The 15,072-nt window shown below is 41.3% G+C and overlaps 1 protein-coding gene across 2 annotated transcripts in view; it reads right to left on the reverse strand.

Moving 5' to 3' along the window:
• The window catches only part of JAK2 (Janus kinase 2), a 143,870-nt gene extending 140,557 nt beyond the window's left edge, over positions 1 to 3,313 (reverse strand). Inside the window, exon 1 of one of the 2 annotated variants that reach the window (XM_054500549.2) lies at positions 3,193 to 3,313. The gene's annotated coding sequence lies outside the window, so the exon portion shown is untranslated. Of the gene's footprint in view, positions 1 to 2,676; positions 2,743 to 3,192 lie in introns of those variants that run through there. The other variant, XM_054500545.2, reaches the window with a different exon arrangement.
• Positions 3,314 to 15,072: the final 11,759 nt, after the last annotated feature.

Here is a 15,072-nt window from a genome sequence, read left to right on the forward strand (position 1 = left end):
GTAACTTTCATTTGGGGCATTCGGAGTTTAAGGAGGTGAACAGAAATAGAAGCAGAAGACCAGTACAGGAAAAACCAGGAAGTGACTAGTACAACAAGTTAGCAATAGGATTAGTTTTCAAATCAAAGAACTGGGCAGAAGTTATAAACATATTACATAGGAGAGAAAATATATTAAGCCATGATCAGCTGGTACTAGCTTTATACCAATAATTTTATCAGAAAAGCAAACTAAAAGCTAAGGCAGAGGTTTCCAAACCCATTCAGGGAGCCCTGAGTCTTAGCAAATTTTTCACGACACCCCCAGGCCAAAAGAAATAGGTTCAAACAACTTACTTAGTAGTTATGTCCTTACAACTTAGTGTCGAGCACTGTAGAACTTATCAAACCTTAGAATCAAATTGGACAATACCACACTGTCATTTCCTGTTCTACATTCATTTTCATGTAGTAGTTGCTTTTTATCAGAGCAACCTCTGAAAATACATCTTTACAAAGACATGACATTGTAGAAACGGGTGTAGTATCTAATATTGAAACCATGAACTACCTCAAAACACAAGTTCAAGCCTGAGGTGCTCTGGGCACCTTGGCACACAGTTTGGGAAACTGGGAGCTAAGAGGAGGGGTCTAAAAGGGAGTGGGGAAGGGTGGGAAATGCAATGGGGGAAGAGCAAAAGAAAATTCTTAGCACAGTTAACCACAAGGGGGCAGCACAATAATTGGTAGCGGCAACACAATGGGGGTTTAAGCAGAGAGACAAAAGTCAAACCTTTCCATACAAAGGCTATAATACTCCCTCACGTTTAAGACCTTGAAGTCCTTTATCTCTTTATACTAGAAAGGAAGAAACACGAGTTACAGGCAGATCACCTTATGCAGTCATTCTGCCCTTCTCTGAATCTCCTTTGCCTCCCAGCCGTGATAGTAGCCAAGACTTTTATGACAGCCAGGCAATTTACCATTTTGCATGTGTCTTACTCAGTTCTCACAACAATCTTATTAAGAAAGTGAAGCTAAAAGAGTCGTAAATAATACAACTCTTTTTTTCTTTCTTTTCTTTTTTTTTTTTTTTTTTTTAGACAGAGTCTCGCTCTGTTGCCCAAGCTGAAGTGCAGTGGTGAGATCTCGGCTCACTGCAACCACCACCTCCCAGGTTCAAGCAATTCTCCTGCCTCAGCCTCCCGAGTAGCTGGGATTACAGGTGTGCACCACCACGCCCGGCTAATTTTTGTATTTTTAGTAGAGATGGGATTTCACCATGTTGGCCAAGCTGGTCTCAAGCTCCTGACCTCAAGTGATCCTCCTTCCTCAGCCTCCCAAAGTGCTGGGATTACAAGCGTGAGCCACCGCGCCCGGCCGTAACTAATACAACTGTTAAGTGGCAAGAACACCAGGATTCAAATCCAGATCTCACTCCAAAGCCAATGCACTTTCCTATTCTGCTTCAAAAGCATCCCACCTTTCAGCAATAGCCTGGTGAAACAGAGAAACACTGCCATATTCCCTTCCCATATCTGAGACACCTGTCTCAAATCACCAAAGGCACACACAAAAAAGAATTCCCTAATGAGTCCCTAAAACTGCTATAAATTGCAAATACAGGATATTCAGTTAGAGCAAAAACAAGCATTGCAAGCATTGTGTGCTCTTCTAGCCAGCAAGTACTGCAGCTTTCCTATTCAGGTAAATACATGTACTATTAAGGCAAGTGCTGGATACATCCAGTCTGCACATACATTACACACCAACAGACAATGCATGTACAAGCAAATAATTCTCACACTTAAAGTGGTATAAGGTGAGGCAGATGGGGGAAGGGAGGCCAAAAATTGATTATTCATCTTCAAATGTTCTGGGTGTTATATCAAAACACAAGTTGAATATCCCTAATCTGAAAAGCTCCAAAATCTGAAACATTTGGAGCACCAACATGATGCTACAAGGGGAAAATTCCCCGCATAAGTACTTAATACAAACTTTGTTTCATGCACAGACGTATTAAAAATATTGCAGATGACTTAGTGGCTGTGTGAATAACGTGTATATGAAACATAAACGAATTTCGTATTTACACTTGGGTCCCATCCTCAAGATATCTCATTTTGTATATGCAAATATTCCAAAATTTTTTTAAAAATCCAAAACACTTTTGGTCCCAAGCATTCTGGAGAAGGGATACAAAATCTTCATCAGTAGCCCAACAACTCACTGTACAAATTTATTATGAAAACAAAAGCAATCATTTCCCTTATTCCCACTTCCAGTTTCCTTCTCCATACTCAGCCGCTCCTACCCTTTCATTCAGAGAAATGGAGTTTCTCCTGAAAGATTAGTAATTACCGGAAAACAAACTGGGTAAATTCAACCGACACAGCAAGCCTAGGCAGATAAAACTATCAGGAAACATTCAATGTGGTAGCAGAAACCCCAGCAAGAACAGCTAACATGTTCTCCCAAAACCTATCTCTTATTGCTTGGAAATACTCCTCTTTGAAGGATTAAGAATCTGTGGCTGCTTAAGAAGAAAGGGTAATGGACAACGTTTTACGTTTCTCTGCAAAGTCATGTTATGTGTAAAGCCAACAAAAAAAAATGTTTCTTAAAGGATCCAAGACGAACAACAAAACACCCCAAAATTACTCTCCCAGATCAACATTAAAAGTTTAGCACTGACATTTTCAGAGGAGTAAGCAACAATGAGCCCTGCCGCTCTTCACACGCTTCCAACCTTCCTACGCACGCACTCCCAGCTGCAGACACCTTCGCCTTTACTGCAGCGATAAAGGACAGCACACCCACCGTAGCGGGAGGAGGAGGAAGAGCCTCTTTTTCTGCAGAAGAGAAACAGTTCACATCTTGTTCCTGTTGCCTGCTTCTGAAACCTAAAAACAGAAGCAGCAGTTACTACTACCACATAAATCCAGGGGAAATAGATGCTTTTTCTGGGCTGTTTAAGTGTCTAGAAAATTTTAAAAAGGAATAAGGAGGCGGGGGCGCGGGAATTATAAGACACAAATGGAAGCAAATATCACCAGCAAGACTCGTTCTAGGTGTCGTCTTAAAGAGGAAGATTTTTCTGGCTCAGAAGTTTGCTGCCACTAGCAGGGGGCAGGCGGGATCAGAAGGTAGGAAGGGGGTGGAGAGACAGCTGCTGCCCCCCACCCAGAAGCCAGGCAGAGATAACACCCACCGGCTACACAGATCGGGCGACCAGAGCGCGCCCTCGAGCCCGCAGGGGCGGCTCCTACCCGGCGGGCCAAGGTCTGCGAAGCCCCGAGGAGGGCACGGCTCTGAACGACCTCCAGGCTGGGCCCTCGGGGGCCCTCCAGTGTGGGCTCAGCTCCCACTCACATCCCTCGGCAGCGAGGACCAGGCCTCTCCCTGCGCCGCGGCAGCCCTCAGCCCCGACGCGCGCCGCAAGCCCGGGCCAAGGGGCCCGAGCGGCCGAGAAGCCGAAGTGGCGACGCGAACACCCAAGCGAGCCGGGCGCCGGCCCAGCCTGTCTGCGCCGAGGGAGGCCGTTAGCGACGTCCGCTGCTGCCCCCTTCTGCTCCTCTTCCTCTCTCCTTCCTGCAGCCCCACACCACTCCCACTTCGGGCAGCCGGGAAGCCCGTCACAGTTGTTGTCTCCACCCTCTCCTGGGCCACACCGTCTTCTCAACGCCGCGGGCGACACTGGCTTGGCCGCCCTGCTAGCTTCGAACTCAGCCTCTCGGTTGGCCTGCAGTATCCCCGACTGGCAGGAGACTGGGCCGGATAGAGGCTGGGGGAGAGCCGGACGCGCGTCCTGCAGTGCGCGTGCGCCGCTCGGTGCTGGTCGCGGGACCTGCAGGCGCGGGCCACGCAGGGCGGCGGCCTCCCGGGAAGCCGGCGAGCGCGCGTGGAGATTCCTGGGACGGCCCCTGGGCGTGAGCGCGCAAGGAAGTTAAGGCGGCGGCGCCTCTCGAAACACTGGTTCCTGGCTGGAGCTAGGTGCCAGCGCTGGGCCCGGCCCTCACTAGACGGGCGGGTGTGTGTGTGGCCGCCGCCCGCCAGGGAAGCGACCGGGAGTGAGTCAGCCTGGCTGGTGCCCCAGCGCGCAACCTGCACTGGAGGAGGCCGGGCTGCCTCCGCGCGGAGACTCCCCTCCCGCACACTTCTCCGCTTTCTGCTTTTCCTTCCACTTCCCGGGTACAGCAGACCTGTCCTTCCCCATTCCAGGCTGCTAGGCCGAGGGGAAGTGGCGCCAGGGGCCGGGGACAACGCGCTCACAGGCGCTGTTTCGTGGCAATGCGACTTCGAGAGCCTGACTCCGATCAAGCACCTTGGCTGGAAAGGGATGAGGGTGGGATGAAGCGCCCAGCTGCCTGCGGGTTGACGACAAGGCCTAGCGAATGTTTCTCCTAGAGGAGAAACAACTTTACCGGCGTTGCCTGGTGTAGCCCAGGAGAGGGTGGAGACAACGGCTGTGAAGGGCTTCCCGGCTGCCAAAGGGCCTCATTCATTTATTCAAATATTTACGGAGTGTCTACTAGGTGCCGGGCTGTAGGTCCCCAGAGATACTAGGTGAACACGACCCCACACACTCCTTGCCCTACTGGATTGTATTCTGCTGGAAGCGACAAAACAACAAACAACGCTTTAAATGCATAATATGCGGGGTGTGTAATTGCCACTAAGAAAATGCATAATTTTCTGCTGCCATATACATAATAACAAAGAAAAGGAGTAGAAAGTGAGGAGGGGGTGTGCTATTTTACGGTGGCCAGGAACGATTTCCTAGAATAAGTGACATTTGAGCAGAGATCTGAAGGATGAGAATGAACCAGTCCCATGACTATCTGGGAAAAGAATTTCAGGCAGAGGGACTCCTGAAGGCAAAGACCTTGAGAAGGGAATGTGTTTGGCAAGTTCAAGGATCAGGAAAGAGGTCACTGTGGCTGGAGGACATTGAAGGAGGGGGCAGTGGTAAGAGGTGAGGCCAAAGAAGTAGCCTGGCACCAGATCGTGTAGGGATTTTTTCAAGTATTAGCCCTCTTTCTGTCAACCTAAATGAAGTGACGCATTCATAGCTCCTGTTTCCCCATACACAACTGATGCTGCTGTTCAGGTCTGTCTTGTACTTAATGGTTTCTTTAAATAAACCTCACCAAAGCAACTCCTGCATTTTTTCTTACATAAGACCCATTGCAAAAGGTCTTTAAGCAAATGATAGCAGCATAGGAAGTTACTTGAATTCACCCTGAATCTTTTAAAGTAAATAATGAACTAAAGCTGTATAAGAGGGAGGGATTTACAGGAAAATTGCATTCCTACGGCTTCTGCTTCATAGGCAATATATGGGCAAAGTTAATAAGAATTTCTAATTACTAATTGTGACTCAATGGCTTAGAATATCAAGGCCGCAATTACAAACAGTGACTACCAAAAGAGTTCCTTTTTTCCTGCAAACAAAAACTGTTACTGAGGTAAAAGCTAGAATACAGACCCACATAATGAAGAAGAGCTAAAGATGACCTTAATGTCATGGTTAAATGAAAAGCATCACAACTGTGGAAATGGAAATGTGATATTTTGTGAGGGGAAAGAAATGCTTGTTTTAGAACTCTGAAACAGTATTACTTTCATTATAAGTGATGTCTCTATATTTTGCAGTGATATGTAACTAGGCATGGTATCTGTTACTGTCCACAGCCTGTTTGCAGGGAGAAGCCATTTGGAATTGGTGAATTGCAGGGAGAAACCATTTGGAAGTGGTGAATATTGAGGATATTTTTGTGGGGGAGCAGGTTATTTTCTTAATATTAGAGATGTGGGTATGGAAGACAAGGTGGACAAGGGGTATATTATTCATAAGCCTATAGAATTGAGAAATCATCTGTCTCCCCACATAGAAAGATGAAGCAACTTGCCTCCTGTCATTCAGAAAGTGAAAGCCTCCCTCACCACTAAGACATGATTTTAAGTCAATGCTAACCTGGAATGTTCAGCTTTTTTCACTCTGTATTAACAGAACTTTTGAGCTCTTTATGTGATTCCTGGTAGTGGCATCACTAGAAATTTGCTACTCAAGGCAAACATTTCAGGAAATTTCCCTTATTCTTTGATAGTGATGAAAAGAATTCCAAGGAATTTGACCAAGTCTTTCAGGACATTCATACAATATGAAGAAACAAGAAATATGAGCTGTAAGGTAACACATTTAGATTCAAAGCTTTGTGGCAAGATCTAATGGGAAAAATTAACAGCTAGTTGTTGACTGTGGGGCTGTGTGTAGTGTCTTGAGGTTTTGTCCTTCCAGTGTTGGCCAGCATGGCAGCAGTGATTCTTGACTGCTATGCCCAAACCCTCCCCCCACCCCAACAAGACTGCCTCAGTAAGTGTGAGATGGCGCATTGGCTTCTATAACTTTTTAACATTTTTAGGTGGTTTGACATAAAGCCACGGTTGAAAATCCATGGCCAAGGGTTTAAGAACTTACGCTTTAGAGTCCAGACCACCCAGGTTTCTTTCAATCACAGCTTTTGCCAGGAAAGTTTATTTAGATTTTCTAAGCCTCTGTTTCCTCATCAGTATAATAAGGATAATAATCTCCCTTGTAGAGAGATTTTGAAGATTAGGTGAAAAAGTATTTTAAAACCCTTAGCACAGTTATCAAATGTCTATTATATCTGTGGCAGGACCAATTTACAGATATAACCAAGCTGGGAGGTATAAGAAATTTGTTGAATTTTATTGGGAAGATTGAAGTATTTGTCACAGTTTATTGCACTACACAGGACTGTGTGGGCTGGTAGGATAAGGGCTGAGTTGTAATAGAGATAAATGTGAAGATCTCCATTTGAATTTTAAAAAATAGAACTATATCATTAAATGATGAGACTGTGAAAACATCATTCTTAAGAGGGGACATAAATGTGAGCACAAAAAAAGATGCAGGAAAGTCCTTGGAAAGGAAAACAGGCTCAAACGAAGGGCTGGGGAGAAGCCCAGGAGTTAGTTTGTTTCCAAAATAGGGAAGATGTACTTTTCTGAAGGCAGAAAGGAATAAAATATGGAGAGAGCCTTATTTATTCCAAATGTAGGATTATAAACCAAAAGACAAAGGCAAGGGGTATTAATCAAGTAGACAGACAAGCAAGCAATGTTTTTTTACTACAAATCATCCAGATATTTTAGTACCATTTATTCCAAAATTTGGTTAGCTATGGCAAAGAAATTTTCCAATACCTCCTCTGTACTTCAGCATATCCTTGTCTCTACATCAGTCCCCTTACCCTTACTTTCAATTGCAAAAAGAAAAGGAAAAAAAAAAAAAAAAAGATATTCCCAGTGAACAGATCCCTCATTCCCTTGAGATAACTGGATGTATTAAACTTTGGTGCTTGAAAACCAAAACAGTTTTCCCTTTGTAAGCCAAGAATTAATAACCTCTTTCAAGTGAGGATAATTATTGGCAAAATATGTAAAATGTCAATTATAACTATGCCCTACTTTTAAAAAATTTAACTTAAAACTGTTAGACATATAGTTGCCTATTCACTAAAAACATTTTTTGTGTGTGTGAAAGGATTTATGCCAGTATTCACTCTTAAAAACAAAATTTCGGCCAGGCGCAGTGGCTCACACCTGTAATCCCAGCACTTTGGGAGGCCAAGGTGGGTGGATCACAAGGTCAGGAGATCGAGATCTCCTGGCTAACATGGTGAAACCCTGTCTCTACTAAAAATACAAAAAATTAGCCAGGCATGGTGGCATGTGCCTATAGTCCCAGCTACTCAGGAGGCTGCGGCAGGAGATTCACTTGAACCTGGGAGGTGGAGGTTGCAGTGAGCCGAGATCATGCTACTGCACTCCAGCCTGGGCAACAGAGCAAGACTCCCATCTCAAAAAATAAAATAAAATAAAATAAAATGAAAAATAAAAATAAATCCCTAGCATAATTGTTAGTTTACAGAGACTCAGAGACTTAATTCCTGAGTCCTAATTTAGATTAAGGATTCTGTCCTTTTTGCTGAGAACTGTCCTCTTCACCCAGAGTAGCCAGCCTCTGGCACCTATGTTCTAGTTTGTGACCCTGCTTCCCACACCCCTTGATTGGACCAAGCTGAGCCATCGGAGTCTCACTCCTGGAGAATTTGGAGTTGGGATTCAAAAACAGCAAAATCAGACTTTTCTGTTCACTTGAAATGAGGTTACCCATGCTCTAAAGTTAAGGCTGCCACTATGAGGTTACCATCTTCATTCTTGCACAGAAAGCTGATTTGCTGTAGGAGAGAAGAACGCCACAGAAGAGAAGAGAGAATGTGCGCACTATGTGTCCCCATAGCTTTTCAGTTCCCTCTTCCTTATAAGGCCCACCAAAACTTCATGCATTTGCTATCTTGAAAATACTTCCTTATGACAAATTTCTCCTTTTGACTTAAGCTAGATCTAGTAGTGTCAGCATACTCGCAACTGAAATAACCAAGAGTAAGAGAGACATCATAGTAAGCTGATAAGAAGATAAAAATACTCTGTCAAATTACAACAGGGAAAATGTATATTTAAAAAAAAAAGTATGATTCACCCACAAAGTGTGGAAGTCTATCTTCAATCATAAAGTCAAGCAGAACTATACAAGTATTAGTCATAATCTGAGATATTACATATAACCCATAGGTTAGCAGAAGATAAGCTCTCTTTGATTATGATGGATGTTTACTACAGTGAAATTTTTCTCACCCACACCTCCTTCTCCCAGCCACCACACCCTTTACCCCTGTTCTGTTTTCTTTTCTCACTTGCTTCACTCTAATTTCTCTGTAACTCAATAATTTTGTGAATTTTCTGGGCTGTAGCTATAGGACTTGCTGTGGTCATCCACTCTAGCTATGCTATTGACCAAAGGAAAATCTGGTTTGATATTAAAGTATCATACTGATGTGGTGGAATACTGTGTATTTCCATTTCAACTACAAAATACACAACTGGACCAGAAAATGCTGCATGAAACAGTTCTCCATTTTAACTTCTACTCCTGCCTGGCCATATACCTCCAAATGTCCATAATTTGTCGTTAACTAGACCTTTCTCTTCTCCTTCCCCCTTTTTTTTCCCTTAATGCCTTATCTTTCTGAGGTTTGAGGCTGTACCTCTTTATCTCTATATCATGAGAGTTGGTCAGAGGGAAAGCAGGTGTTTTCCTCCTAGAAAAGGCAGCTGGTATTAAGGGAGTGCGCTTATTAGGGTGGTCTTACTTTATCCACATACTTTTAGGTTTCCCATCCACATCTAACAGTGTCTCCCACTGAACATGATATAACTGTCCATTTGGAGGGGAAAAACAAGTTCTTTGCTTTCTCCTTTTGTGTAATGGTGCTTTGTTATGTTTACTGTCACCTCCACCTGTTATAGATCAAGCATAAAATGATGTCACAGTGCTAAGGCAAGCTCTTTTGGCTGAGCAGTCTAATCCTACAAGAATTTTAGTATCATGTGCTTTCCACTCAGATGCTAATTCAGCTCTTTTACTACTCACAGGAAATATTCTGGGACTCAATAGCATTACAAGTAATAAAATTTTAGTAACAATGATGACTTTGGAGGTTTTTGAAAACAAGTGCTTATTACCAGAATAGATATGTTTTAAGGCTCATGAAAACTTACTGTTGTACATATTAACATCTATTATACTTATTAAAGGGCTTTTAAGTATATTTGTTGAGCAAACTACTTTTTTTCATTTTTAATTCCACAAGTAAACATAAATACATAGCAATTGTGGAAAATCCAAACAACATAGAAGAAAAAATGTACAAAGTGGAAATTTCTCTTGACCCTCTCCTCCCAGCCCTCTTCAATTTCCAGAGGCCACCATTAATAACTGTCTTAGATTTACTCTTTCAAACTTTTTCCAATGCATTTTCTTATATATTTCCTATAGATATAGTTTTGAGCTTAGTAAATAAATAAAATGGGTTATTCTACACATGTTTTTCTGTTAACATTTTTTTCACTTAGAATACCTTGGAGATACTTCATATCAATATATATTGCTTTTCTCATTCATTTTAACTCTTACGCTGTGTCAGTAAAACAGGTGCTAATAATTTATTAAATAATTTATTTATGAACATTTAGGTTTCTAATTTCTCCAATTAAACAGTGTTAAATTTGAACGGCATTGAATATGCATTTCATGGGCAACAATGTATTTCCTGGGATAGACACTTAGACTCTCTGTACCAAAGGAAATACAAATTTCAAATTTGTTGACTACTGTCAAATCAACTTCCAGAAGTTCCACAGTAGTATATCAATGCTCATTTCTCTATAATCTCACTAACTCAATATTATGAATCTTTAATTTTAGGTAATTTTAGTTCCAAAACACATTCATCCCAGTCGTTTGACCAGTATTTATTAACGTCTATTATGTAACGGTACTCTGTAAATGTTAGATACTCACTAGTGTGTTACACAACCACTCTTTTACCCATCCTTGCCTCCATTTTTGCCTTGATTACATTTTAAAGTAGACACAATAATATTGACTATAAAATTCATCAACCATACTGATCAAGTAATTATCCAATTATCTTCAAATATACTTTTGAATCGTACAGATTTCCTGAACCATTTTTCTTACAGGAGGAAAGGATTCCTTTGGGAAAATGCTGGTAAAATACAAAGACCAGAGATTGTTACTAGCTGGGAGATTTTAATCCGTTACTCAATTTTTCTAAACTTCTGTTTTCTAGTCTCTACAATGAGAATAATAGGGGCACTTGCATTTAGGATTGATTTGAGGTTATAATGAGATAACATGTAGAAAACACTGAACAAATTCCTGATAACAATAATAGGTAACATCGCAGTTCATACAACATATCAGGCATCTTCAAGAGTTTTATATGTATCAAATCATTTGAGCCTCACCACAAGGCTATGAGGTGGTTACTTGCATTATCCTCATCTCAAAAGAAAGTGAGGAACAAAAGGTGAAACGTCTTTCAAGTGTCTCTCAGAAATCCTGCTGGGCTAAGACTGAACCCTAAAGGGCCTGGCTGCACAGCTAACTCCTCTAACAATCACACTCTACTGTCTCCTGAATAGACAAGCAAGTAATAAATATTATTTCCTTTACTCTTCTTGCTTATAGCTGAGCCTATCCCAAGTATACACCCCAACTCACAGAATTTTAAACATGGTGATGGAAGATGATTCATTAAATTCATAAGCTTCATATTAATACATAGGCAATCGGGTAACAATATTTATGTATAACATATAGCAAAGGCTTCTATCCATGGATAGATTTCTTGTTTGCTGGAATGGCTCCCAGATGCTATACTGTAGAGGAGTGGCTCTCAAAATGTGGTCCATGGACAGGCAGCATCAGCATTACCTGGGAACATGTTAGAAATGTACATTTTTGAGCCCCAACCGAGACTTTCTGTATCAGAAACTCTGGAAGTAGGGTCCAGCCATTTGTGTTTTAACAGGCCTTCCAGACAATTCTGAGGCACACTAAAGTTCAAGAACCACTGTTGTAGAGAATCCTTGTAATGGGTAAAGTAAAAGAAAATAAATAAGCCAAAGAACTTAGGTTGCCTTTCATAACAGGTGATATGGTGGGGAGGGGTTGGGGAATAAAATATAAGTGAGGCACAGATGCAGTACCTTGACTTGAAGAATGAACAAAAAGAAGAGATCTTCCTTTCAAGTTGCTTCAGTATGTAGATGGGAATAAGAAGTGGATGGCAATAGAGAATTTTAAAACATTTTGCTTTAACTTATAAAGTGGACCTACTTTCATGCCCTTTATATAAAACCTTAAATTTTTTCTTCAAGTATTCTTGATTATAACACTTGTGTTTTTAAGGCATTTACTGTATATGCCAGACCACATGGGAGCCCCAGTTTTATCAGGGCTACATTAAGTTGCAATGCAACAAATTTAAGTCAAATAGCACTGAGTACACTTACTACAAATCAATCAAATTCTAAAATCACAAATATTGCTGCTGAAAGACCTTACAAATCACAGAGATAATTGATTAGATACAATCATCAGATATAAATACATGTACAACAAGTTATGGAGTGTGCAGAGGTGAGGCAGCCCAAGAAGTATACCTATTTGTTACCTGGTAGGGTAGGCAGAAGAAGAGTGTATGCTATAAGAATCCAAAGAAATCCTTGTAGACCATGAGGGCAGAACTATATTTGTTTTATTCCCTATTGTATATCCAGTATCAATGCAAGTTTCACACATAGTATATGCTAAATAAGTGCCATTGTATAAATGAATTAATGAATAAGAACAATGGCAGGACAAAATGAGGATCAGTGGCCAAATCCTCCGTATTAATAATACCCCTAAGCTATCAGGAAACAGGTTACCACTTAACTCCCTGGGCAGAGGTCTCACTATATAGAAAAAATTCACCTTAAGGGAAGAATTTGAGGTGCAGAAGCTTAGCCTGGATAAAATGACTGGGTATTAGAAGGTGTGATGACTGATAATTGGTATTTAATACTAGAGGTTATGTCCAGTTTGGGTTTGAAATGAAACTCAGGCAATTTCTGTACTTTATTTTCTGTAAAATAGAGATAATAATACTTACCTAATAGGGTATAAAACCAAATAATAAATACCAACATAAGATGGTATTGCTCAAGATTGCCTTCCAGCCTAGCCATCCACCACCTTCCAGCAGCCAGAAGGGGAATGGGGAGAGAGGGCTATAATTAAGAGCATACCAAATAAAATACAGATATATCCAGAACCTTTATAAGAAAATAAGAGCTCAAGACAGGGCTGTTTGTGGCTCAGTTATAGAATGCAAACAGGAAGGCACTCGACTGGGAGACCTTGGTCTGAAGTTGTAGAAGGCCAGAGTTGGTGTTTCAGGGAAGCCGACATGCATAATTACAAGAGATATGGCAGTAATCACAGCTGCAGCCAGGAATTAGAACAGTGACTCTCCCTGGCCCCTCTCCCACTTTCCCACATCCCCGTGGCTCACTTCATCACCTCCTTAGGTGAGATGCAATTACAATTGAAATTTCAATGCCTCTCCATCCTCAACCTACACCAAACACTTAATTAGTTTATTTCCATTGCACTTATTACCACTTCACATACAATATATTTCATTTATTTATTTGTCTGTTTCTTTCAAGGAGAGGGTGAGTTCCAGGTCTATTTTATTCATTACCATATACCTAATACCTAGGACAGTGCCTGGTACAATAAATATTGAAATGACTGAAATTTTTATTATTTGCTTTTATACCCTATTAGGTAAGTATTATTATCTCTATTTTACAGAAAATAAAGTACAGAAATTGCCTGAATTTCATTTCAAACCCAAACTGACATAACTTCTAGTATAAAGGTGCTATTTGAATCTAGATCTGTCTCCCCACAAAGTATGTTCTCTTAAAGTAGATGTCATTTGAGTTTGAAAAATGAATAGTGCCAGGCATGGTGGCTCACACCTGTAATCCCAGCACTTTGGGAGGCCAAGGTGGGCGAATCACTTGAGGCCGGGAGTTAGGGACCAGCCTGGCCAACATGGCGAAACCCCGTCTCTACTAAAATACAAAAAAATTAGTCAGGTGTGGTGCATGCTTGTAGTCCCAGCTACTTGGGAGGCTGAGGCAGGAGAATTGTGTGAACCCAGGAGGCGGAGATTGCAGTGAGCAGAGATCATGTGTCACTGCACTCCAGCCTGGGCGACAGAGTAAGACTCTGCCTCAAAAAAATATAAATAAATAAACAGAATAATATTGGGACTACTTTTGTAATTTACATCATTTCTAAAAACTTGCATTCTGTTCTGTAGCTATAATCTCCACATTTATTTTATTCTTAGTCCTACAGTATAAGACATTCAACATTCACAAGTCATTTTGCTATAGTTTCTCTGTTCATCTCTCAGTTCATCTTTTATTAGTTTATTCAAGAAGAGTTCAGGAGAACTAATCTCTAATTGGTGCATGTTCAGAAATGTTTCCCTGTTTCCTTTCTACTTAAGTTTAGCTACATGTAAATTTCTTTTTTTTTTTTTTTTTTTTTTTTTTTTTTGAGACGGAGTCTTGCTCTGTTGCCCAGGCTGGAGTGCAGTGGCACGATCTCGGCTCACTGCAAGCATCACCTCCTGGGTTCACACCATTGTCCTGCCTCAGCCTCCCAAGTAGCTGGGACTACAGGCATCTGCCACCACGCCCCACTAATTTTTTCTATTTTTTTAGTAGAGACGGGGTTTCACTGTGTTAGCCAGGCTGGTCTCGATCTCCTGACCTCGTGATCCGCCTGCCTCAGCCTCCCAAAGTGCTGGGATGACAGGAATGAGCCACCGTGCCCGGCTATAAATTTCTTGATTGTGCTTCTTCTCCCTAAGAACTTTGAAGGTACAGTAGTCCCTACCTTATCCACAGGGCATATATTCCAAGAACCACAGTGGATACCTGAAACCTTGAATAGTACTGAATGCCATATATACTATGTTTTTTCCTATACATATGTACTTATGATAAAGTTTAATTTATAAATTAGGCACAGTAACAGATTAGCAATAACTAAAAATAAAAGAGAACAATTATAACAATATGTCAGCATCACTACTCTTGAGCTTTGGGGCCACTACTAAGTAAAACAAAGGTTACTTGAACACACACACTGTGATATTGCAACAATCTGATAACCAAAACAGCTATTAAGGGACTAACAGGCAGGTAGCATGTACAGCATGGATATGCTGGACAAAGGGATAATTCACTTCTCGCACAGGTCAAGGCAGGACAGTAGAGATTTCATCATGCTACTCAGAACAGCACACAATTTAAAACTTAATAATTGTTTATTTCTGGAATTTTTCATTTAATATTTTCAGACCAAGGTAACTGAAATCATAGAAAGTGAAACTGCAGATAAGGGGGAACTACTGTATTTCCCTAATCTCTTCTATTATCAATAATAGTATTAAGCCTTCCTCAACCCATCATTCACCTTCATAGCTATCAACATTTTGCCAATCTTGTTTATTCTGTTTCCCCCAAAATTTTTGCAGACCCCAGATTCCGTGATTTTTTCCTATAA

Source organism: Pongo pygmaeus, chromosome 13 (assembly GCF_028885625.2).
Source record: "Pongo pygmaeus isolate AG05252 chromosome 13, NHGRI_mPonPyg2-v2.0_pri, whole genome shotgun sequence".
In the NCBI taxonomy this organism is placed as follows: domain Eukaryota; kingdom Metazoa; phylum Chordata; class Mammalia; order Primates; family Hominidae; genus Pongo; species Pongo pygmaeus.